Here is a 24,856-nt window from a genome sequence, read left to right as displayed (position 1 = left end):
ATTGTGGAGAGAAAGCAGAGTTAATGTTTGGGTCTAGTGGCCCTTCTTTAGAAATAAGGAATGCTTGCATCAAAGAGACAGTAATAATCATGGTGAAATAACTGCGCAGAGGCCAGTAACCCATCACCCAAGTCACGCTTTATTCACTTGCCCACAGTACACTGACTGTAGCCAGCCAGTTCAGAGTCAGTCCTCTGAACTGAAGAGATTCTGCATCTCCTGGTTATATATACATACATATTTATATATACCACCTAACAGCTGTAGTGCTAATTTTTCCCCAGTACGCAAGTTGTATTTGTGCAGGTGTAGGACACGGTGAAGAACAACGAATGCATAAATCTTTATTTATATTCCACCATCAGAAGAAAGGAAACACCCGACTGGCCAATGACAAGCAGTGCCCTTCACAAAAAAGGGCAATGTCTAAATATCTCCTGGTTATATTTTTATTTTTCAAAATAAGTTCAGTCTCTGCAGAGACTGTCAAAAATTACCATTGATGACTATATTTCAAGTCGTCAAAGTGGGATATTGGAAAAAGTTTTCAATAAGCAATAATCGCGCCTTGGCTAAACCTCATCAGCTACGCTACTGCCACTGTGCAAAGCTCTGTCTCCTGGTTATATTGGTCAGCCAGGGCTTTTCCGATTGGGCCAGGCTAACAAACCCAATCAAGGACATCTTAGTCAACGACATCATGACACATGGTTACTTTAATCTACATATAAAATGGAAAACTGAGCATGACATTAGTAGCCTGAATGACAACTTAGTCATAGAGTTATACAGCACAGAAACAGGTCCTTTGGCTCAACTCATCCAGGCTGACCAGGTTTCCTAAACTGAACTAACAACATTTGCCGTGCTTGGCCCATATCGCTCTAAAATATTTCCTATCCATGCACCTGTCCAAATGTCTTTTAAATATTGCAATTGTACCCAACTCTACCACTTCCTCTGGCAGCTCCTTTCATATATGCACCATCCTATGAGTGAAGAAGCTTTGCCCTCTCATCTTAAACCTATGCCCTCTAGTTTTGGACTCCCTTGCCCTGCGGAAATAACCTTGGCTATTCACCTTATCTATGACCCTTATGATTTTCTAAACTTTTATAACATCACCCCTCAGCCTCATGTGGTCCAGGAAAAGGTCCTAGCCTATGCATTCTTGTGAATCTTTTTGCACCATTTCCAGTTAATAACATCCTTCCTATACAGGGTGACCAGAGTTGTACGCAATACACCAAATGTGGCTTTACCAATGTCTTGTGCAGCCGTAACTCCTGTACTCAATGCTTTGACCGATGAAGGCAAGTATGCCAAACGCCTTCTTCACTACCCAGTCTACCTGTGATCCCACTTTCAAGGAACTATGTACCTGCACCACTAGGTGTCTCTATTCAAAAATACACTCCAGCACCCACCATGAACTGTGTAAGTCTTACCCTGTCTTGTCTTACTAAAATGCAACACCTTGCATTTACCTGCATTAAACTCCACCTGGCATTCCTCAACTGAATTGATCAAAATCCCATCATACTCTTAGATAACCTTCTTCACTGTTCACTATACTACCAAGTTTGGTGTCATGTGTAGACTTATTAACCATGCCTCTCATCCAAATTTTTTAAATTAATGAAGAACAGCAGTGGACCTTACATGAATCCTTATGGCACATCCCCTCATAGAGTACTTTTGAAATAGCTTCTTAAAGCAGCACATTCAGGAACTGATCATACACCCAGTTACATTAGAATTGGAATTGGGAAATGTGACAAGGTTAATTGTTGACTTGAAGGGAAAGGCAACCTTAGGAAACAGTGATATGATTGAATTTTCCATCAAGTTTGAAATGGAGAAGATCAGATCTAAGACTTATATTTTATAGCTAACTAAGAGCAACTGTGTGGGCATGAAATCTGATCTCGGTGAAGTGTACTGGCACACTAGGCTAAGGGACAGATTAATACGGTTATTTAGGGGGATATTTCACGATACACAGAATAAGTACATTACTACTATAAAGAAAATTTGTAAAGGGAGGACCCATCATTTGTGGCTAACTAAAAAAAGTTAGTTAGGAAAATATCCATCTTAAGAAAAAGCATAAAATTGCACAAAGATGAGTGGCAGTTGGTGAATGGTCAGAATACAAAGAATGGCAGAGAATTGCCTCAAGCTTAATCAGGTGGAAGAAATTCGAACATGGGAGGAAGATGGCTTGTGATGTAAAGTAAAACATAGTGAGGTTTAAGAGATAACAAAATGGAAAGAAGTAAGTGAAGTAAGTGTTGGTCATCAAGAGACCAATAATAGGGAGTTAATAGTTGATAATAAGTAAATGGCACACCAAATAACCAAATATTTTGTTTCTATCTTCACAAAGAGGGTACAAAAGAAAATCCAGTAATAGCTGTTAATCAGGAGGTGGAAGGGAGAGAGGAACTTAGTAAAATTACATTCACATAGGAAATGATGTGAAGCAAACTAATGAGGCTGAGGGCTGACAAGTCTCTGGATCCAATTGGATTTAATCCGAGTGTCTTAAAAGAGGCTGCTAATGTGGTAGTAGATTATGTATTTATTTTCCAAAGTTCTCTCAACTTTGAAAAGTTTCCTTTAGATTGAGAAGGAGTAAATATAATTCCTTTATTCAAGAAAGGCAACAATCAGGAAACAACAGGTCAGTTAGCTTGACATCTGGTGTGGGAAACATCAGAATTCACAATTAAGGAAATTATAGCTGGGCATTCAGAAAACCTCAGGGAAATCAGGAAAAACCAGCATGGTGTTGTCAAAGAGAAATCATGTTTAATCAACATATAGGAGTTCTTTGAATGAATAACATACAATATAGGTAAAGGAGAGTCTGTAGACATACTGTACTTAGATTTCCAGAAGGCGTTTAATAAAGTGTCACAAAGTCTATTGCTGAAAATCAAAGCTCATGGTGTAGGCATTAACATTAGCAGGGATAGAAAATTGGCTGGCTGTTAGAAAACAGAGCATGCATAAATGGGCCTTTGTCTGATTGGCAAGATGTGCCCTGTAGAATCTCACAGAGATCTCTACTGAAGCCTCAATGTTTTATGATTTACATCAATGGCTTTAAATGAGGAAGAGAAGGCATGGTTTCTAAATTCACATGACATCAAGTTAGGTAGGGAAATATGTTGTGAAGAAGACGTGAAGAAATTTCAAAAGGATATAGATAGATTAACCGACTGACCAAAAAGAAAATCTATGAGTTAAGTGTAATGTAGGAAAATGTGAAGTTGATTACTTTGGTAGGACAAATAAATAAGCAGAGAGTTACACAAACAGAACAGCTGCAGAATTCTGAGATGCAGTGTGGTCTAGACATTCTGTTGCATAAGTTACAAAATTTTAACATGCAGGTTCTGTAAATAATTAAGAAGGTGATCATCAAGGATGCTATTCTTTAGAATGAGAGGAATTGAAAATGAAAGTAAGGATAAAGAGGAAATACTACGGATGCTGAAATTCTAAACTAAATAGAAAAAATGCTGGAGTAAATCTGGCAACATTTGTGGAGAGAGAAACAGAGTTAGGATTTCAAGATGAGTCCTATAGGACTTGAAGTATCATTGTTATGCCACCCTCCCTGCAGAGATCTTATTGATATTTTTAGACAACCTGTTCACATATGTTTTTGCACACCTCTGGCAGGGGAATTGAATCCAGGCATTCTACCTTAAAAGTAGGGATACTACTGCTGTGTCACAAGACCTTCCCCACTCCCCCATGAGCTTATTGATACTTTTGAATTGACCTGTTCAGAGATGTTATAACACACCTCCACAGTAGATGGTACTTGAACCCAGGCCTCCTCATCCTGAGGTAGGAGCTCTACCACAAGAGCCCCCTACAGTGAGCTTATAGACTAACTTTGCTGAAGTGGGCAATTAAATTGGTAAGGATGACAAGTGCAAAACTACTTACCTGTAATGTTTAATAAGCTGGCTTTTTGTGAGTTTTATCATGCTGCACCATCCAGCACGGGCTAGATACTACAGTTTTAATAAGGTCATGCACCCAGCACCCACTGAGTATTGCTACTAATTATGCCTATTTGTATTTCCATGACCAAGTTATTTTCTCCACATTAGGAAGATAGGTTTGCAGCTAAACCTATCTTAATCGTAAGAATGAGAACCAAAGGGACATTTTCATCAAGAATTTATTCTAACCAATGAGCATGCAACATTAAATTATATTCATATAGTGTCTTTAATGTAGTAAAACATCTCAAGATGCTTTACACCAGCATTATCAAACAAAATTTAATGCTAAGACATATGAGGAAATCAGTGCAGGTGATCAGAAGCATGGTGGAGGTTTTAAGGAGCATAATAAAAAAGTAAAGATCGATGGAAGTGACAGGTTTAGGAAGGGGATTCCAGAGATTAGAAAAATACAGTTTAAAACAGCAGCCAGTGGTAACATGATTAAAATTGGAAATGTGCAAGAGGTCAGATTGGAGGATCACAGATACCTCAGCATCATAGAAACCTTGTGTATTGTCTCGGCACAATCTTTGTTGTTGTCTACATTCTTCTGATCACTTCATTCGTATTGTAAGATTATGCTACAGATATTAGCAGAGTAGCACAAAATATTTTGCCACTCTGTCAATTGAAAAACTAATTAAGGTGTGTCATTGTTTAATTTAGTAGGTGCATCCCTTAGAGTGAGTTGTAACTTGTGTCTTATGATCCGTTATCCTATTATCTGCCACTAATTTGAATGGACCAGTTGCTACACTAGAATAAGCAACACATTCCTCCTCTCCTCTTCCAAACAATCATACTTCTCACTGAAAATTTGTGATCTATCTGAAGAAAGAGATTATCAGCTTGTGTTTTTGGAATCATATCCCTTGATATGGAGGGAAAATCATCTTTCAACAATGTAATTATCTTAAACAGAATATTTCTTAGCTTAGGATTTCCATCATTAACCTTTCCTTTAACTAAAAGTGCTAACACAAGCCAGAAGGGAATCATCAAACAGAACATTCATTAAGTTTTTGGCTCAAATTATTTTTGAATTAATCGAGAATTCCTTTCAAGTTATTTTTAATTGTTATTTAAAACAGTGCGCAGTGAAACTGATTTGGTTCAGTTCAGACAAGCTGACGCCAGTTTAAACATAAAATCCTGCATGGTAAAGGGAAAATAGCCAAGCTGGCAGAAAAAGCAAATTCAATATGGCTTCACGTATATGACCTTTCAGTCTCAGGCCATTACTAACTCACAAACAGGAAAACAAAAAGATGTTTTCCTCAGTGTAGTTGAAATGAATGTTGTCTTTTGGGCCGCCACGTTTGCATTTGTACTAAGAAGTTTTGAATGCATATGAAAGGCAGAATTGCAAGATGATTTTGGTGTTGCTCCCACACTGACATGCAGGCACATTAGAAATCAGTTATGTGAGATAATACCAAGCGAATATCTCACCCTATTTTGAGTTTGCACAGCCTGCAATGTAACTTCATCCTGGTGTAAATCCATCCAGGCAGACCACTGCTGCTCCTCAGAAGTTTTTGCATTTTACATAGAATCTTTTTAAAACTTTGTGAAAGCAAATGTTGTGTTCTCAAGGAGCAGAATTTCAAACACGTTTCATGGTATTGTCTGCACAAAAATCTGCTGTTACTTACTTCAGTATCAATTAGATTGAGTTTTGATCTGTAATAAATATTGCAATTACTGACTATGTATTTCAATAGCATGATGGCATCAGACTGTCTTAGGAGATGATGAATTGTGCACTGGAGGTATGTCATTTCCTGATTGAACATTGTGGGCAGAAGAATACACTCTTCCACTGGCAGGTTTGTGGCAGCAAATGAAGGAGCCATAAACCTGTTTGGGTGGCCTTCCCAGCAACCTCCTACTTGCAATGTGTGAGACCTAGGTGGCCTGCTTCCCCTTTCCCCAACTGAGATTGTTAAGGGGCTAAGTAATGAACACCTAAAGTCCATTTCCTGTCCAGTCTCAACTTTCAGGCTGATGGGAAGAGTTCAAGGGCTAAGGGAGAATTGCAGAAAGTCAGCCTACTCAGCCCTTAGGACTGAAGTGGGCATGGTGGGGTTGTCACCTCAATCAATAACCTGCCTTCTACCTTTTCCCTTTTCAACTAGCTTTCTTTTTCTCCATCTGTTTATTTCCTTTGATCTCTGTTTTCTTCAACCCCTTACTCACTGCTTGTCTCCAGGCACTTTGAGAACATCCTGTGTATTGGCTCCAATCCCAGTCAATTTAAGGTTTCATTTGTAAGTGTCTGTGGATTGAAGATGTGGCCGACCTGGTTGTCTAGTGCTGATACTCATACACAGTGTATTTGAGAAATTGGGTGTCATCAGCTCTGCTCACAAGAGCCAGTTATGCTGCCTACTCAAAAGAGCAAACATGCTAGGGATCTCTGGTCTATTTTGATGTATTTGGCTCTCTAGGAGATGCCCAATACTGGTCTGAGACAACATAGAAGAACATAGAAGAATACAGCGCAGTACAGGTCCTTTGGCCCTCGATGTTGCGCCGATCCAAGCCCACCTAACCTACACTAGCCCACTATCCTCCATATGCCTATCCAATGCCCGCTTAAATGCCCATAATGAGGGAGAGTCCACCACTGCTACTGGCATGGCATTCCATGAACTCACGACTCGCTGAGTAAAGAACCTACCCCTAACATTAATTTAAAGCTATGCCCCCTTGTAATAGCTGACTCCATACATGGAAAAAGATTCTCACTGCCGACCCTATCTAAACCCCTAATCATCTTGTACACCTCTATCAAGTCACCCCTAAACCTTCTTTTCTCCAATGAAAACAACCCCATGTGTCTCAGCCTTTCCTCATACGATCTTTCTACCATACCAGGCAACATCCTGGTAAACCTCCTCTGCACCCCTTCCAGTGCCTCCACATCCTTCCTATTATATGGCGACCAAAACTGCACACAATACTCCAGATGCGGCCGCACCAGAGTCTTATACATCTGCAACATGACCTCAGTACTCCGGAACTCAATTCCTCTACCAATAAAAGCCAGTACGCCATATGCCTTCCTCACCGCACTATTTACCTGGGTGGCAACTTTCAAAAATCTGTGTACATGGACACCAAGATCCCTCTGCTCATCCACACTACCAAGTATCCGACCATTAGCCCAGTACCCCATCTTTTTATTACTCTTACCAAAGTGAATCACCTCACACTTAGCTACATTGAACTCCATTTGCCACAACAAAGATGGAAAAGATCACTCGATTTCCTTGCTTCATGAGCACACATGTGCATTAGAGCTAGAGAAGGCCATTTAGCTGCTCAAGCTTTCTCTGTTATTTAATAAGATCAAGGCTGATCTGATTGTGGCTTCAGGTCCTTGTTCTTGCCTACCACCCAAAACCCCTGACTCCTCTGTTACTCATTAATCTATCTACCTCTGCCTTATAAGTATTCAATAACTCCATTTCAACTACTCTCTGGGGCAGAAAGTTCCAAAATCTCATGAAAGAGAGTCATCACCTTGTTAAACTTGTACAAACCAAGTTTACCTACTGTAAAGGAGAATGCTGAGAACACAAGCCTGGCCAATACACAGCTTTATGTTTTCAGTTTTGTTTCTAATGGGGAGCAAACAACATCCCAACTTTAGCAAACTGGCTGCTATTTTGGCAATGCTGGTGCTCAAGATAGCAATTTCACATTCATAGCTGTTGTATAATTCAAGCCTTAAGTACCAGTAATACATGTACTATTCAACATCATCAGTAGTAACAGTACAAGATTTCTGTAAGTTGCCCTGTAAGTTCAGCAGCTATTTGCTTGATAGCAATGAATGGTTACAACATTGAGTTTCCAACCTATATTCTGCAGTATCACACTTTTAAGTTGGGAGACATGCCTCATAAAATTGCCTGCATATCCAATTACCCGCCCAATTTTAAACAATGTACTGTGTTAGTTGGCAGATCAAATTTCATTTGATTTGGTATTGTCACATGTACCAAGAAACAGTGAAAAGTATTGTTTTGCATGCTATCCAGGCAAATCATACCTTATCTTAAGTACACCAGGGTAATAGAACAGAATGCACAATATAGTGTTATAGTTACAGACAAGGTGCAGAGAAAGATCAACTCTGATATATGAGAAGTCCATTCATAAATCTGATAACAGCCAGCAAGAAGCTGTTTTTGAATCTGTTGGAACATGTTTTCAAACTTTTGAATCTTCTGCCCGGTGGAAGAGGGTGGAAAAGAGTATAAATGGGATGGAAGGGATTTTTAATTGCGTTGGCTGCTTGCCTGAGGCAGCAGGAAGTATAGACAGAGCTAATGGAAGGAAATAAGCAGCCAATTCCATTTCTTAACTGACACAACACTGTTTTGCAATGAATGAGCTTTTACAGTAAAGCTTCAATGCCATGAATAGGTATCAGCTGTAGGTTTAATATAAAACTGATTACATGGAGGGCCATGGTGGGTGTTCTGTCATAGACCACACCTCTTCCATTAATTTATGTCCTCTTTTCCTCCCACAAGCTCTTCCTAGTTCTTCCAGACTGGACAAACAGCCTTTGGTTCTACATTGCACTAACAGAAGGACACTTTGGGTGGTATCAAGCACATTTGTGCCTGAAGGTACCAAGATAGTTCTGCTGATAATAAATCATGTCAGCTGCAATTCTGCTAAGAACAGATCATGCACTGAGATAATTATATATTTAAAGAGTATCTAACTGTCTCTTCTGAGGTATGCTGAAGAAGTTTTCCAGTCACATGAATAACATTTGCTTCGGTCTACTCATCCATCAAATCTAAGAGCTGTCAAGCAAAACAAATGAGTGCCAAAATTAAACCTGTAACTTCAATTTTAAGGATTGTCTTAGTTTCACCAATTGCAGTTATTTAAACCCATTTAAATGCAGATTCCGTATCAAGTGAAGCAGAAGTCCCCATTAGTCAAGAGTGTAGTGCTGGAAAAGCACAGCAGGTCAGGCAGCATCTGAGGAACAGGAGAATTGACGTTTTGGGCATAAGCCCTTCTTCAGAAAAGGGCTTATGCCCGAAGCATTGATTCTCCTGCTCCTCGGATGCTGCCTGATCTGCTGTGCTTTTCCAGCACTATACTCTCGACTCTGATCTCCATCTGCAGTCCTCACTTTCTCCCAGAATTCCCCATTATCCTTAATCTCCATTTAATCCACCAGATACCCATTGTTCTACTCCACGTATCAAAATCTCATCTCTGTCTCACAGTCAACTATCTTGTCTCCACTCAAGTACCAAGGACATCTGACAGCCAAGACCAGCTTTCATATTTGCCAGTGAAGCAATACAGCCTATCATCATTGACCTCACAAAGAGCAAATCAGGAAGTTAAAAAATACTTCACATAGTATTTGTGCAAACTGCACACAGACAGTCATACAGGGCTGAAACTGAACTCAGACTCCTAGACTTGTGAAGTAGCAGTGCTAACCACTGAGCCACTATGCCACTCAGTTTCAGGATGCCAGTGCTCATCCAATTCCACAGCAGCTTTGTAAGAAATTGTGCTCGAGATGCTGAGCTTTCAGCATATATCCAGTGAGTAGTGGGTTGGCAAGAGCAGTGCATGGTAAAGTGAGAATGGAATTAGATATGCGGGTGCCCTGGATAGTGAGTTAATGTTTGATATGGTACAGTGAGAAACCTCACTCGGCATTATTGCAAAATCTCCCAATATTACTTTCCACTTTAACAGTGAACTGTCTGACAAAGCCTGTTGGGTATCTGCAGCGCATTGGCTTAATGATACTGAGAGCACCTTTGCTGATTCTTTGTAATCCCTTACTCACCCCAAGAGATAAGCATGCTCAGTTTGAGGGGAGTTAAAACAGTTGATATCTTCATTGAAATATTAAAGTAACTCAGAAGTGATACAATAATGTCTTTTGCGTCATTGTCTAATCATTGTTATTTGGCCAGCTCCAGATTGTCCTCAGTCCCATGGGCATTGAAAATTACAGACAGATCTATTACAGTAGAAATCAATTTCAGAATTATAGTAAAATAATATAATGAACAGTATGTTATCATAGTGGTAAATATGGACTATCAAATTTTAACTTCAAACATCTGATTGCAATATCTGAGATCCTTCATGAACCAAAGGTTTTTTTAAATGTACAATTGCTTACTTAAAATGACTGCTGTGAACACATGACTACTGACCAAGCAAATCCAGGAGACAAAAGTGGAATAAATGGAATGATCCAAACTAATTACCATTTTAAGTATTGAACCCAGACAACTAAGTCAGCATCAAGAAGTTCCCATTTGCTGTTTTAATTCACACTTGTATAATAATTTCACATATTGGAAGAAGAAACTCCTGCCTGCTGGTTAGCCAGCTTGAAAAAACCCTGAAGCCAGACGTGGAAAATATGCAGACAATTCATGATTAAGTAGCAGTTTTTGAGTAACAGAACAGAGAGAAGAAAAAATAAATTTGTAAAACAAGAGCAGGAACCCTATGTCTTTCCCTGTTTCCCTCATCACCTTGCAACACAAGTGAAAAAGCAAATTGAGGAGAATTCACAGGTATCTACAAATTTCAACACTAATGAGGATATGAGCCATCAGTTAAATAATTTGTGTCTCAGGTTAAAACATCTAACACCTCAATGTCTCTAAGGGCTTTTGAACTGGAAAGCTTTTGTTCTTCCTATCTGTGCCCTCTCTCTTTTTAAGCTTATAGACTGTGTTTGTTGTGTGTATTTGATTTCATAGCCTTGCTATATTTTCTCAGGGTCAATAACTAGTAAAACTACCTTTTATTTTCCTCAAGAAGCCTTGAAATTAGCTCCTTAGTTTTGACTAGTACTATATTTTAATTGAATTGTAATAGCTGATTGTTATAAAGAAATATATTTTTGTTCTGACCAACCAAGATGGAGTTAAATAGAGGGGAGCAGACTTAGTTATCATCACTTGAATGAAAAAAAAATTCATAGTGATTTTTGACATAACTTTCTTAAATTTATTTTCAGTTTCTAGGTGAGTTTTGATTGTGATGATTGGTCTGAGCATCTCAATTCTTTCTTTAGTCCAGTTAAGACGCTGAAAATAAATTTTAGAAAGTCACTTCAGAAAGTCTGGTCAGATTCACTTTGTACCTACTGGATTCTCACATTTTTCTTAACCTTGTCTTGACTTAGCTTATTGTCCTTAGTGCATCATTCATAACTTAGAAACTCATGATTAGTCTGCCATCTCTTGCCTTTAAGTGCACACACAAAACTAGGCAACTTGTCATAGCTATCAGCAGTGATCAGTCAAGGGGAGGACATATGACACATAAAGTAGCATGTTAGATCAATCTCACACCAGTACCTTATGTGTCAAATAAGCTGCATATGCATTGGCCAAGTTACCTTGTCTCAAAGTCTGAGGAGAACAGTCCTCATTCAAGTCAAGGGGGAATTATCGCAAGTCAGGGGATCCTGATCTGAGTTTGGAATGTGGATATGGTCAGGCAGCCACTTAGGGAGATTAGGGTGAGGGGTTCTGTGTCATTGCAGTCCAGACAGTGACTCACAGTCAGACTGCGATCAATAAAATTGTTGCATCCCTCGAAGATCACTCTTTAATAGCTTCCTCATTAAAGATAGACAACCTGAGTTTAACCCAAGGGTCGTCACACCTCAGATGAGGGGTAAGTTGAGAAGGTGCCATCTTAATGGTGACCTCAACTAGTGTGGGAATTGAACCTATGCTGTTGACATCCCTTTACATCACAAACCAGCCAGCCAACTGAACTAACTGACCCCCATGGATTAGCAATAGGTCAGTCAGGCAGTTACACAGAGATTGGGAAAGGCCCTGATCATTTATTAGCTCAGCTGTCCTTTAAACTTGATCAGGGCTTGGGCAATGGTCATCCCTGGGAGTCTGTTCATTTGAAGTCAAGATAAATTAATAGGGTCTACCACTGTGGTAGGGAAGTTGGGGAAGTCAATTGTGGGGTCATGTACAGCATGATCCTCTTTGTCAGAGTCTTCCATAGGCTAGTGCATTGAGTACTATGCCAAGCTATTATTTGAGTGAAATGCAAATGGTGTCTGCTTACATTAAGGAGGAATTGTTCTGCTTTTGATATTCCCACATAAGGTCATTGGAACCATTAACAAGGTTACCGTCATTGTGGTTATAGTGCAATGAAGATGCAAAGAAATCAAGGGAGGACAGATGCACCAGGATCAGCATCAACCACCAACAATCACCTAATAGTTTCCACATGAAGAAATTGTAACAGTAGGCCACTTCAGGATGAGGTTGTGGTACAGGAGGCCTAGAGACTATAAATAGACTAGTAAATGTATCAAAGAGAAATGGAAAATTATGATGGTGTGCGGATTTCATTCGATGGACAAAGGAGTAAGGAAGGTGTTAAAACTGTTGTTGAAGGGGTGCATCAATTTCCTTTCTAGTCTTCCTCCTTCACTGGTTAAAATAAATTTTAAATGTAACCAGCTTGATGATATGACCAAGCATAGAGGTCTCAGATTGTATCTGGGAAAATATTAGAAACAAGCCAGCCAGGGTTCTTTAGCCAACAAAACTAATAAAGTTAGTTATTACATGGGGCTGCGAAAGTTGCATGCACTACCTTGTGGAACTGAAATTCAAGGTTGAGATTGGTCCACAAGCCTTTGCTAACATTAATAAGATTGAAATAAATCACAATAATGCCACTACATAAACAAAAGTTCAAGCTTATGTTGATCAAATGCGGCTGTGATTTAGTCTCTGTTCCGGGAAGGTGCAATTAACCTACATGAACTGATAATGAAATCGATTTGCTACAGTTTTGCTCATTCCCTCAAGGAAGAGGCAATGACAAATCTCTATGACTCAATAAAACCTTAACAATGGAAAATGAACACTTTGAGTGTGCCAACACTGTCAAAATCAGCCTTTCCCCTAAATGTAGCTTTGTTGGCTACTATTGACATTTATTTTTTATCTTAGATTTTAGCAGAAGTAAACTAAAAGTGAGGACAATGTACAAATCCTGATCTGTGAGTTGTTGAGCTTATAATTTAGTATGGGGCAATACAAAGAGTGAGATTGCCAATCTACAGTTGGCATGTGGCTGGGAAGGTCTGGAAGAAGCAATGAGGAAGTAGGTCGGTTGATGGAAGACAATTGAATGGACCTTCTCTGTTCTAATGCTATTTACTCTAGCTCATATCAGACTTTTTTTCTGACTGCTAGCTAAAATTGGCCATTTTGTTTTCACCAAAAAGTGTACGTGAAACACTCAAAATGAATGTAATAGGTGGAATTTAATGTTCCTTATGTGCGTCCTGCCCATAGTTTAGAAACCAGTTGGGACCCCTATCACTTCAGAGGGGGAGGCTCGACCAATTGGCTCTTAACTCATCTGTGTTGGACCTTCCCTAAAATTTAGGACCTTGAGGCCAGAATTCTAGGATCCCCATCAGGTGAGAGCTGTTGGCCAATTGGAGTGTGGCAATTCTCCATTGCTAGCAGCACCATCAGATGGCTGCTTTTGGTAATGTTGTAACAATTTCAAAGGATGTATCACAAGGTTAATATACGGCCTCTCCTGTGATTAAGTGGACCCAAATGCCATGTTTCCATGGGATGGATTAAATTCAAACCAACAAATCAACACAATTTAAACAGACAAAGGCAGAGGAAGAAATGGTTCACATCATACTAAGTTGCTGCAGAATTGGCTGAGTGACAGAAAGCAGAGATTAGTGGTAAATCGTTGCTTTTGGGACTCACAAGGTATATCGTAAGGTCCTCAGGATCAGTGATAGTAATTCTATTCCCAATGTACATTAATGATCTAGATGTGAGTGTACTAAACACAGTTACGAAACTTGCAGATGACACAAAAATTGGAAGCATCATGAAATGTGAGTAGGGTAGTGATAAAACTTCATTGGATTAATAGAATGTGCAATCAAGTGCCAAAAGACACTTCATACAAAGAAGTATGAAGTGATTTATTTTGGTAGAGAGAATAAAGACAGGCGATATCAATTAGATGATAGTTCTAAAGGGTGTGGTAAGACTTTATTCATCAGCGTTAAGTCATTTGGGATATAGACCGAGTTTTAAAGGAGAGTATCCAAAGATTACAAATCTGAATTAGTTACTAGACTCATTCCAAATATAAATATGTTTCCACAAGTCTCACTGAATTTCTTAAGTTTATCATGGCAAGTACAATAAAAAGTTACTCAATTGAAGTATTTTACAGCCTATCCATAATAGGATGCAATGTGTGACGCTGGTTTGACTAGACTTATATAAAAATAAAACAAAGAACCTGTGGATCAAAAACAGAAATTGCTGAAGAAACTTGATGGGTCTGGCAGCATCTGTGGGGAAAAGACAGAGTTAGCATTTCGAGTCCAGTGACTCTTCATCAGAGCTGTTGTGAGGAGTTCTGATGAAGAGTGACCAGACTCAAACATTAACACCCCAGAGATGTTGCCAGACCTGCTGCGTTTCTCCAACAACTTCTGTTTTTGTGACTTGACTTACATCTCTTTGTTCTGTTGATTGAAGTTTATCTTCCATCCTTAATCTTCCTTCGTGTACAAGGCACTAAAACCCATGCCTTACTAGCTCTTTGCTAATCATTACCCCAGTGCATGATCAGAAGCATCTTGAACTCTAATTGACTTATTAGCACACGAATAGATCATAGTCAAAGTTGCATTGGATAGATGGCTTATGCCTGATTTTTTATTGATTTCTTTAAAATGGTCATTTTACTATCTCACTTCCTACAGTCTTGTTATTCATTAATTTCAGGTGTAAATCATTTTACAGGACTCTCTCTTTTATGACAGCGTGTCCCTTTTTGCTTATGCATTCCTCAGATCTTTGTCAAGAAATCCAGTGAACAATTAGTGCATCTGTTTAAAAGTATGTCGTGTCACCTCCTAGAAATTATTTATCATCACAAATGCCTCAATTGATACATCTGAGAACAAAACAATTACAAGATTACAAACTCATTACACACTCTAATTACATTGCCTTTATATGCATGAATATATGCTTTGTTACAAAACAAAACCAGTTTAAAAGCATATTTGTGTCTTTGAGTAAAAGCCTTTTACATCAAAGCATTCTCACACATATTAGGCTAAGTTTGCTTGAATCTGAGCTATAAAACAGCAATAAAACCACGAAGCAATGCTCTCCTTTTGACCATAAGTGTTTCTTCCCCACAGAAAGCGAGCTGCAACTAACTATATTCAAACTAATTATAATTTAATTTCTCACTAGCTTAATCATGTCAAAATTATTTACTACTGAAAAATAATTCAAGCCTTCAGGGGTGCATCAGCAGGGGACCTAGGGGTATATTTGCATAAATCAGTGAAGTTGGCAGGTTGTGGTTGAGAAAACAAGCAGAAATACATATGGCATTCCAAACTTTGAAAGTTGCAAGCTTAAAATATGGTCCTTCCTGCAATTAAATGGGTCTCTCCTCCACATTTCCTGCAGTAATCGTTGAATTAAATCCTGCCCAGGATTTAACAAGTCTACAAAGTTAAAATGGAAGGAGGTGGAAACATGAAGTAGGAACGTGGAATACAAAGGACTGAAATTATGATAAGCCTAGATAAAACAATTGTTTGGCCTCAACTGGAGTGTTGTGTCCATTCTGGGCACCGCACTTCAGGAATTCTATGAAGGCATTAGAGAGAGTAGAGAATAGATTCATGAGAATGGATCCAGGATGAGAAACTTCAGTCATATGGATAGATTGGAGAAGATGGGATGGTTTTCCTTGAAGAGAAGGTTGAAGGGAGATTTAATAAAAATATTAAAAATCATGAGGATCCTAAAACAGTAGTTAGAGAGAAACTGATCTCACTGATGGAAACATCAAGTACTGTAAGGCATAGATTCAATATTTAAGATGGTGGCAGAGTAGGACCTCTGAGTCAGAGCTTATCTGGTCCACCAATTTCTTTTCTTTTTCTATCTCTTTTTTCTTGTTTTTCACTTTTTCTTTTTACCTCTCATCCTCGGGCAACATCTGCAATGTCATGGAATGAATGAAAGCCAGCATGGACTCCCTGCATCGGCATGGATTTGAATTCCCAGCTTCAGTGTGGTTTCAAAGTCCTGGCCTCAGAGTGAGCTCGAACACCTAGCCTCAGTTGCATCCTCAGCATGGACTTAACCCCTGGCCTCAGATTGGACTCAACTCTTGTACTCAGAATAGACTCAACTCCCTGCCTCAGTGTGGGCTTGAACTCCCAGCCTCAGCATAGACTCGACTCCTGGCCTTAGAATGAACTTGAACTCCCTGCCTCAGTGTGAACTCAACTGCTGGCACTTTGGCCTTTAGATGAAGTTCGACATGTTCTGGATTGGAAAGACTATTTTTCTGAACTCGTTTTTCTCTATTTTTCAAATTTATTGTTGGACTTTATTTCTTCATTGTTCTAATTTTTCCCTAAGAATTTGTACTTAAGAATATGTACCTAGATACCTTGATACTTAAGAAGATGCCATAAGTGGCAACTTGTAAATGTTTCACAGCACCCATGGGAGTACATATGAAAATAAAGCTAATTTTAATTCTTAGTTAATTGACAAGAGATAATGATGATGAAAAGTACTTCACAGACAGAAAGTGGTTAAGATTTGAAATGATACAGCACAGTAGTGAGCCCATCTTGTCTATGCTGATCCAAAGATATCAGGTGATATCCAAAGATATCCAAAGGTTCAGATACAGGTGCTTTTAAAAGGATTTAGGGCCACTGCCTCCACCACCAACTCAGGCAGTGAATTCCAGGTATAAAGAACAAACAATAAAGAACAATGAAAATTTACAGCCCAGGAACAGGCCCTTCGGACCCTCAAAGCCTGAGGTGATGCAGATCTACTGTTTAATCCTGTCACCCAATTCCTAAGCATCAGTATCCTTTTGCTCCCCACCTACTCATGCATCTGTCCAGATGCATCTTAAATGAATCTACCGTGCTTGCCTCTACCACCTCTACTGGAAGCGCTACAGACACCCTGCACCCTCTGTGTGAAGTATTTGCCCCTTAAACTTTCCACCTCTCACCTTGAAAATGTGACCTCTCGTTATTGAATTCTTCACCCTGGGAAAAAGCTTGTCTCTATCTACCGTGTCTATATCCTTCATGATTTTGTAAACCACAATCAGGTCCCCCTTCAACCTCCTTTTTCTAATGAAAACAATCCTAACCTGCTCAACCTTTCTTCATAGCTAGCACCTTCCATACCAGGCAACATCCTCATAAACCTTCTCTGCACCCTCTCCAAAGTGTCCACATCCTTTTGGTAATGTGGCACCCAGAACTGTACATAGTATTCTAAATGTGGCCGAACCAATGTTTGTACAATTTTGACATGACCTGCCAGTTCCCCGTCCAATGAAGGCAAGCATACCATATGCCTTCTTGACCACTCTATCCACCTGTGCAGCAACCTTCAGAGTACAATGGACCTGCACTCTCAGATCTCTCTGCTAATCAACTTTTCCCAAGGCTCTTCCGTTCACTGTATAATTCGCTCTAGAATTAGACGTGCATAAATGCATCACCTCATATTTGTCTGGATTGAACTCATCTGCCACGTTTCTGCCTAACTCTCCAGTCTATCTATATTCTCCTGTATTCTTTGACATTCCCTTATGCTCTCTGCTACTCCGCCAATCTTCGTGTTATCTGCAAACTTGTTGATCATACCAATAGTGCCTTTTTCCAGATCATTTATGTATATGACAAACAACAATGGCCCCAGCACTGATCCCTGTGGAACACCACTGGTCACTTTTCTCCATTTCGAGAAACTCCCTTCAACTACTACTCTCTGTCTCCTGTTACTCAACCAGTTCTTTATTTACCTAGCTAAAACACCCTGCACACCATGTGACTTCACTTTCTCTATTAATTTACCATGGGGACCTTATCAAACACCTTACTAAAGTCCTTGTATATGACATCAACAGCCCTTCCTGCATCTATCAACTTGGTCACTTCCTCAAAGAACTCCATTAAGTTGGTAAGGCACAATCTCCCCCGCACAAAACCATGTTGCCTATCACTGATAAGTCCATTCTTTTCTAAATGTAAGTAGATCCTATCACTCAGTACCTTCTCCAGCAACTTTCCTACCACTGACGTCAGGCTCACTGGTCTGTAGTTACCTGGAATATCCCTACTACCCTTCTTGTACAGGAGGACAATATGAACAACCTTCCAGTCCTCTGGCACCTCACCTGTGTTTAAGGATGCCACAAAGATATATGTCAGGGGCCCAACTATTTCCTCTCTCGCCTCCCTCAGCAACCTGGGATAGATCCCATCTGGTCCTGGGGATTTGTCCACCTTAATAACCTCTGGCCTACGCAACACATCTTCCCTATTTATGTCAACGTGATCCAGACTAATCAAACTTCTATCTCTAATCTCAACATTCATCATGTTCCTCTCCTCAGTAACCATTGATGCAAAGTAATCATTCAGAATCTTACCTATTCTCTCAGGTTCAACACACAGCCTTCCTTCATTATCCTTTAGTGGACCAATTCTTTCACTAGTTACCCATTTGCTTCTTATATAAAAATAAAATACTTTGGGATTCTCCTTAATTCTGCTCGCTAAAGCTATTTCATGACCCCTTTTAGCCCACTTGATTCCTCGTTTAAGACTGATCCTACTCTTCCGATATTCCTCAAGGGCCCATTCTGTTCTTAGCTGCCTAGACCTTATATACACTTCCCTTTTCCTCTTGGCTAGTTGTATGATTTCTCCTGTCATTCACGGTTCACGAATCTTGCCTTTCCTATCCTTTGCTTTCAACAGGACGTGCCTATCCTGTACTATCTTTAACCTACCTCCCACATATCAAATGTGGACTTCCCTTCAAATAGCTGTGACCAATCCACATTTCCTAGTTCCTGTCTAATTTTGATATAATTGGCCTTGGCCCAGTTTAGTACTCTTCCCTTAGGACCACTCTCATCTTTGTCTACGAGTATTCTAAAACATACAGAATTGTGGTCACTGTTCCCAAAGAAATCCCCCACCTCAACTTCTACCACTTGTCCTGGCTCAATCCCCAATACCAGGTCCAATATGGCCCCTTCCCTCTTCGGACTATTGACATACTGCTCTAGAAAACTCTCCTGGATGCTTCTTACAAATTCTACCCCATCCAGACCTCTGACGCTAAGTGTATCCAGTCAATGTTGGGAAATTAAAATCTCCCATCACCATGACCCTCTTGCCTCTACATCTTTCCATAATCTGTTTACCTATTTGTTCTTCTACCTCACGCTCACTGTTGTGAGGCTTGTAGTACAGCCCCAACAATGTAACTGCACCCTTCTTATTTCTCACCTCCACCCATAATGCCTCATTACCCAGCCCTCCATAGTGTCCTTCTTTAGCACAGCTGTGATATCATCCCTGACCAACAATGCAACTCCATTCCCCCCCCCCCACCGTTTTACTTCCCTCCCTGACTTGTCTGAAGCGTCTATATCCTGGAACATTTAGTTGCCAATCATGCCCTTCCTTCAACCAAGTCTCTGTGATTGCAATAACGTCATACTCCCAGGCACCAATCCAAGCCCTAAGTTCATCTGCCTTACACAATATACTCATTGCATTAAAATAGATGCATTTCAGGCCACCAATTTTTTGCATTCATCTGCTCTCTGCCTACTCTTCCCCTTATTAATGCTATCTTCATGATTCTTACAGTCCCCAGTTTCCACCTCGCTGTCTACTTGTTTTCTCTTCTGGTTCCCAGCCCCCTGCCACATTAGTTTAAAACTTCCCCAACAGCAGTAGCAAACTCCCCCAAGGACATTGGTTCCAGTCTGGTTCAGATGTAGACCATCCATTTTGTAATAGTCCCACCTTCCCCAGAAACGGTCCCAATGTCAACAAATCTGAATCCCTCCCTCCTACACCATCCCTCAAGCTACGTGTTCATCCTGCCTTTTTTCCATTTCTACCCTGGCTAGTACATGGCACTTGTAATAATCCCAAGATCATTACATTCGAGGTCCTCCTGTTTAACTTCTCTCCTAGCTCCCTGAGTTCTTCTTTCAGAACCTCATCTTGTTTTTTACTCATATTGTTGGTGCCTATATGCATCAATACAACTGGCTGTTCACCCTCCCCTTTTAGAATGCTCTGCAGCTGATCAATGACATCCCTGACCTGAGCACCTGGGAGGCAACATACCATATGCGAGTCCTGTTTTCGGCCACAGAACTGCCTATCTACTCCCCTTACAATAGAATCCCCTATGAGTCTTTTTTCCCGCCCTTCTAAACAGCAGTGCCCGCCATGGTGCCATGATCTTGGCAACTGCTGCCCTCCTCTGGCGAGCCATCTTCCCCCAACAGTATCCAAAACGGTATACCTGTTTGGAGGGCGATGACCGCAGGGAACACCTGCACTGCCTTTCTACTCTTCTTCTGCCTTTTGGTCACCCATTCACTGTCTCCCTCAGCAATTCTAACCTGCAGTGTGACCAGTTCAATAAATGTGCTATCCACAACCTCCTCAGCATTGCGAATGCTCCACAGTGACCATAAAAAAGGTTTTCCTCATGTTCCCTCTAATCTTTCTGCCAGTTAGTTTGAATCTGTAACCCTTGGTTTTTGAACTCTCTGCCAAGGGAAACAGGTTCTTCCTTACTACTGTATCTGTAGCCCTCACAATTTTGTATACCTCCATCATATCACTCCTTCAGCCTTCTCTGTTCCAAGGAAAATAACCCACATCTCTCCAATTTCTCCTCATAGCTACAATTCTCCAGCCCTAGCAATATTCCAGTAAATGTTCTCTGCACTCTCTCCACAGCAATTATGTCCTTTCTGTAAAGAGATAACCACAACTGCACACAATTCTCCAGTTGTGGCCTCACCACAGTGTCTTATCCCGACTTTTGTATTTTATACCTCGGCCAATGAAGGAGAATATTCCATATACTTTCTTTAAAGCCTTATCTACCTGAATTCTACTTTTAGAGACTTGTGCAGTCATAAGCCAAGATCTCTCACTTCATCTGCCCTCTCAGTATATTCCTGTTTATTCTGTATTCCCTTTTACTATTTGACCTCCCTGAATGCATTGCCTTTCACTGATCAGAGTTGAACTCTATCTGTCACTTTCTTGTGCACTCCACCAATCCAGTTATATCATTTTGGAGCTTACATCTATCTACTATAACTACATGGTCAATCTTTGTGTTGTCTGCAAATTTCCTAATTATGTCCTGACATTCAATTCTAAATCGTGACTGTATAAAACAACCAGCAGGGTTCCTAAGACTGATCCCCACTGGGCCACCCGGACGAACCAACCCAACCAACCTGTAGCACAGCATTTCAACTCCCCCTCCCACTCCACCGAGGATATGCAGGTCATTGGACTCATCCACCGCCAAACCACAACAACCCGACGGTCGGAGGAGGAGCGTCTTATCTTCCGACTGGGAACCCTCCAACCGCAGGGGATGAACTTGGACTTCACCAGTTTCTTCATCCCCCCTCCCCCCACCTTGTCTCAGCCGGATCCCTCCAGCCCGGCACCGCCTTCCTGACCTGCAGTCTTCTTCTTGACCTCTCCGCCTCCATCCTACTCCGACCTATCACCCTCACCTTGACCTCTTTCCACCTATCACATTTCCAACGCCCCTCCTCCAAGTCCCTCCTCCCTACCTTTTATCTTCTCCTGCTGAACACTCTCTGCTCATTCCTGAAGAAGGGCCTGTGCCCGAAACATCGAATCTCCTGTTCCCTGGATGCTGCCTGACCTGCTGTGCTGTTCCAGCAATAAAGTTTCAACTTTGATCTCCAGCATCTGCAGACCTCACTTTCTCCCCCACGGAATACCACTTGAAACAGCTTTCCATTCACAAAAGCAGTGTTTGACCATTACCCTTGTTTCCTGTTACCAAGGCAACTTTGGATCCAATCCGACACATTATCCTGTATACCATGGGCTTTTACTTTTTTTGACCAGTCTGCCACATGGGATCTTATTAAATAGTTTATTAAAAATCATGCAGACAACATTCATTGCACTACCCTCATCAATTATCCTTGTCACTTCTGCAAAGAATTCAGTCAAATTTATAAGGCATGACCTTCACTTAATAAAGCCATGCTGACTAACCCTGACTAGGTTATGTCGTTCTTAGTGACATTAGTTCATCCGATCTCTCAGGTTTGATTCCATCATTTTACCACCACCGAAGTAAGATTAACTGGTGTATAATTATTTGGCATTTCCTTTGTACCTTTTTTAAGCAATGGAACCATATTTGCATAACTCCAGTCATTTGGCACCTCACCTGTGTTTAGTGAAGATTAGAAAATAATCCTCAAGCCATATATTATTTCCTTCATGATCTCCTCCAATATGCTAGGGAACAACCCATCAAGTACTGGAGATTTATCCATTTTCAAGGATTCCAACGCCTCTAACACTTCCTCTCTCGTAACGAGTATTTTGTCCGATATTTCACACCACTGCTCTTGGATTACTATATCTATATTATCCCTTTGCCAATTAGTTGTTTCTGCTACTTGGGCAAACAGTGAATGGAGACTCTATCATGTCTCTTAAAATAAAATTATTCTTGGCATATGAGGAAAAGACTGAGGAATGCATGTAGGTGAATTACTCAAGCAGAGAGCCATCATGGACGTGACAGATCAAATGGCTCCTTCTGTATTGTGGCCATGAAATGTTCATGTTGCGATTGATAAAGTAAACAGTTTAGAGAAATCAGTTTATTGAATCATGATAATTTCATTGATTATTTATCATAGATATATTAACCTTTCCTGTATTACAACAAGTGTGGCTGTTCACTCTAAATGAATTGGGTAATCAAGTGTTGAGCTGGGCTGAGAGGTGGCAAATGGAGTTTAATGTGGACAAGTGTGAGGTGATTCACTTTGGTCGGAGTAACCAGAATGCAAAGTACTGGGCTAATGGTAAGATTCTTGGTAGTGTAGATGAGCAGAGAGATCTTAGTGTCCAGGTACACAGATCCTTGAAAGTTGCCACCCAGGTTGACAGGGTTGTTAAAAAGGCATACAGTGTTTTAGCTTTTATTAATAGAGGGATCAAGTTCTGGAACCATGAGGTTATGATATAGCTGTACAAAGCTCTGGTACGGCCGCACTTGGAGTACTGTGTACAGTGCTGGTCACCGCATTATAAGAAGGATGTGGAAGCTTTGGAAAGGGTGCAGAGGAGATTTACTAGGATGTTGTCTGGTATGGAGGGAAGGTCTTACAAGGAAAGGCTGAGGGACTTGAGGCTGTTTTCATTAGAGAGAAGGAGGTTGAGAGGTGACTTAATAGAGACATATAAGATAATCAGAGGGTAAGATAGGGTGGACAGGGAGAACCTTTTTCCAAGAATGGTGATGGCGAGCACGAGGGAGCATAGCTTTAAATTGAGGGGTGATAGATATAGGACAGATGTCAGAGGTAGTTTCTTTATTCAGAGAGTAGTAAGGGTATGGAATGCAACGGTAGTAGATTTGCCAACTTTAAGTACATTTAAGTCGTCATTGGACAAGCATATGGACTTACATGGAATAGTGTAAGTTAGATGGGCTTCAGATTAGTATGACAGGTCGGCGCAACATCGAGGGCCGAAGAGCCTGTACTGCGCTGTGATGTTCTATGTTCTATGTCGGAGCTTTTTATCACACGTGCACGACGATCATGCACTTTTCATGATTTGAAATTCATCTTCCTGCTTTTTGTCATTTATATATGTGATTTTGATATAAATATAGAAGGAATGGTTCGTGAGTTTGCAGATGACACCAAAATAGGTGGCATAGCGAACAGTGAAGAAGGCTATCTCAGAGTACAAATGAACCTTAATCAGATGGGCTGATAAATTGAGGAGTGGTAGATAGATGTTAATTCAGGTGTATGTAGGGTGTTACATTTTGGCAAGGCAAATCAGGGCAGGACTTATACCCTTAATGGTAAGGTTCTGGGGAGCATTACCAAACAAAGAGATCTTGGCATGCAGATTCATTGTTCCTTGAAAGTGGAGTTGCAAGTAGATAAGGTAGTGAAGAAGGTGTTTGGTAGGCTTGACTTTATTGGTCAGTGCATTGAGTATGGGAGTTGGGAGTTTATGTTGTGGCTGTACAGAACGTTGGTTTGGCCACTTTTGGAATGTTGCATTCAATTTTCGCCTCGCTGCTATTGGAAAGATGTTGTTAAACTTGAAAGAATGCAAAAGTGACTTACAAGAATGTTGTCGGGATTGGAGGGTTTGAGCTATAGGGAGAGGCTGAATAGGCTGGAGTTATTTTCCCTGGAGTGTCAGAAGCTGAGGGGTGACTTCATAGTGGTTTATTAAATCATGAAGGGCATGAATAAGGTGAATAGCCGAAGTCTTTTTCCCAGAGTTAGGGGAGTCTAAAACTAGAGGGCATAGGTTTAAGGTGAGGGGGGAAGGATATAATGGGGACTTGAGGGGACACTTTTTCAAAAGGGTGGTACATAATGAAACAGGCTGCCAGAGGATGTGGTAGAAGTGGGTACAATTACAACATCGAAAAGACATTTGAATAAGTACATTTTTAGGAGAGCTTTAGAGAGATTTGAGCCAAATGCTGGCAAATCAGTTTAGATTAATTTATGATATCTGGTCAACATGGATTGATGGGTCTGTTTTTAAGATGTACAACTCTATGACTCTATTACATGTTTTGTACTGTCGATTACCTAAG

At 40.4% G+C, this 24,856-nt stretch overlaps 1 non-coding gene across 1 annotated transcript; it reads right to left on the bottom strand.

The window, feature by feature from the left end:
- Positions 1 to 471: 471 nt before the first annotated feature.
- Positions 472 to 612, bottom strand: LOC122548708 (U4 spliceosomal RNA). Its single transcript, XR_006311319.2, has one exon. It is a non-coding gene; the product is annotated as a U4 spliceosomal RNA (small nuclear RNA).
- Between the last annotated feature and the right edge of the window lie 24,244 nt (positions 613 to 24,856).

This window comes from Chiloscyllium plagiosum, unplaced genomic scaffold (assembly GCF_037043375.1).
Source record: "Chiloscyllium plagiosum isolate Xiang-an unplaced genomic scaffold, Cpla_swu_hap1 HiC_scaffold_3, whole genome shotgun sequence".
Taxonomy (NCBI): domain Eukaryota; kingdom Metazoa; phylum Chordata; class Chondrichthyes; order Orectolobiformes; family Hemiscylliidae; genus Chiloscyllium; species Chiloscyllium plagiosum.
The sequence above is the reverse complement of the archived record's forward strand: the minus strand, read 5'-3'. Positions and strand labels throughout refer to the sequence as shown.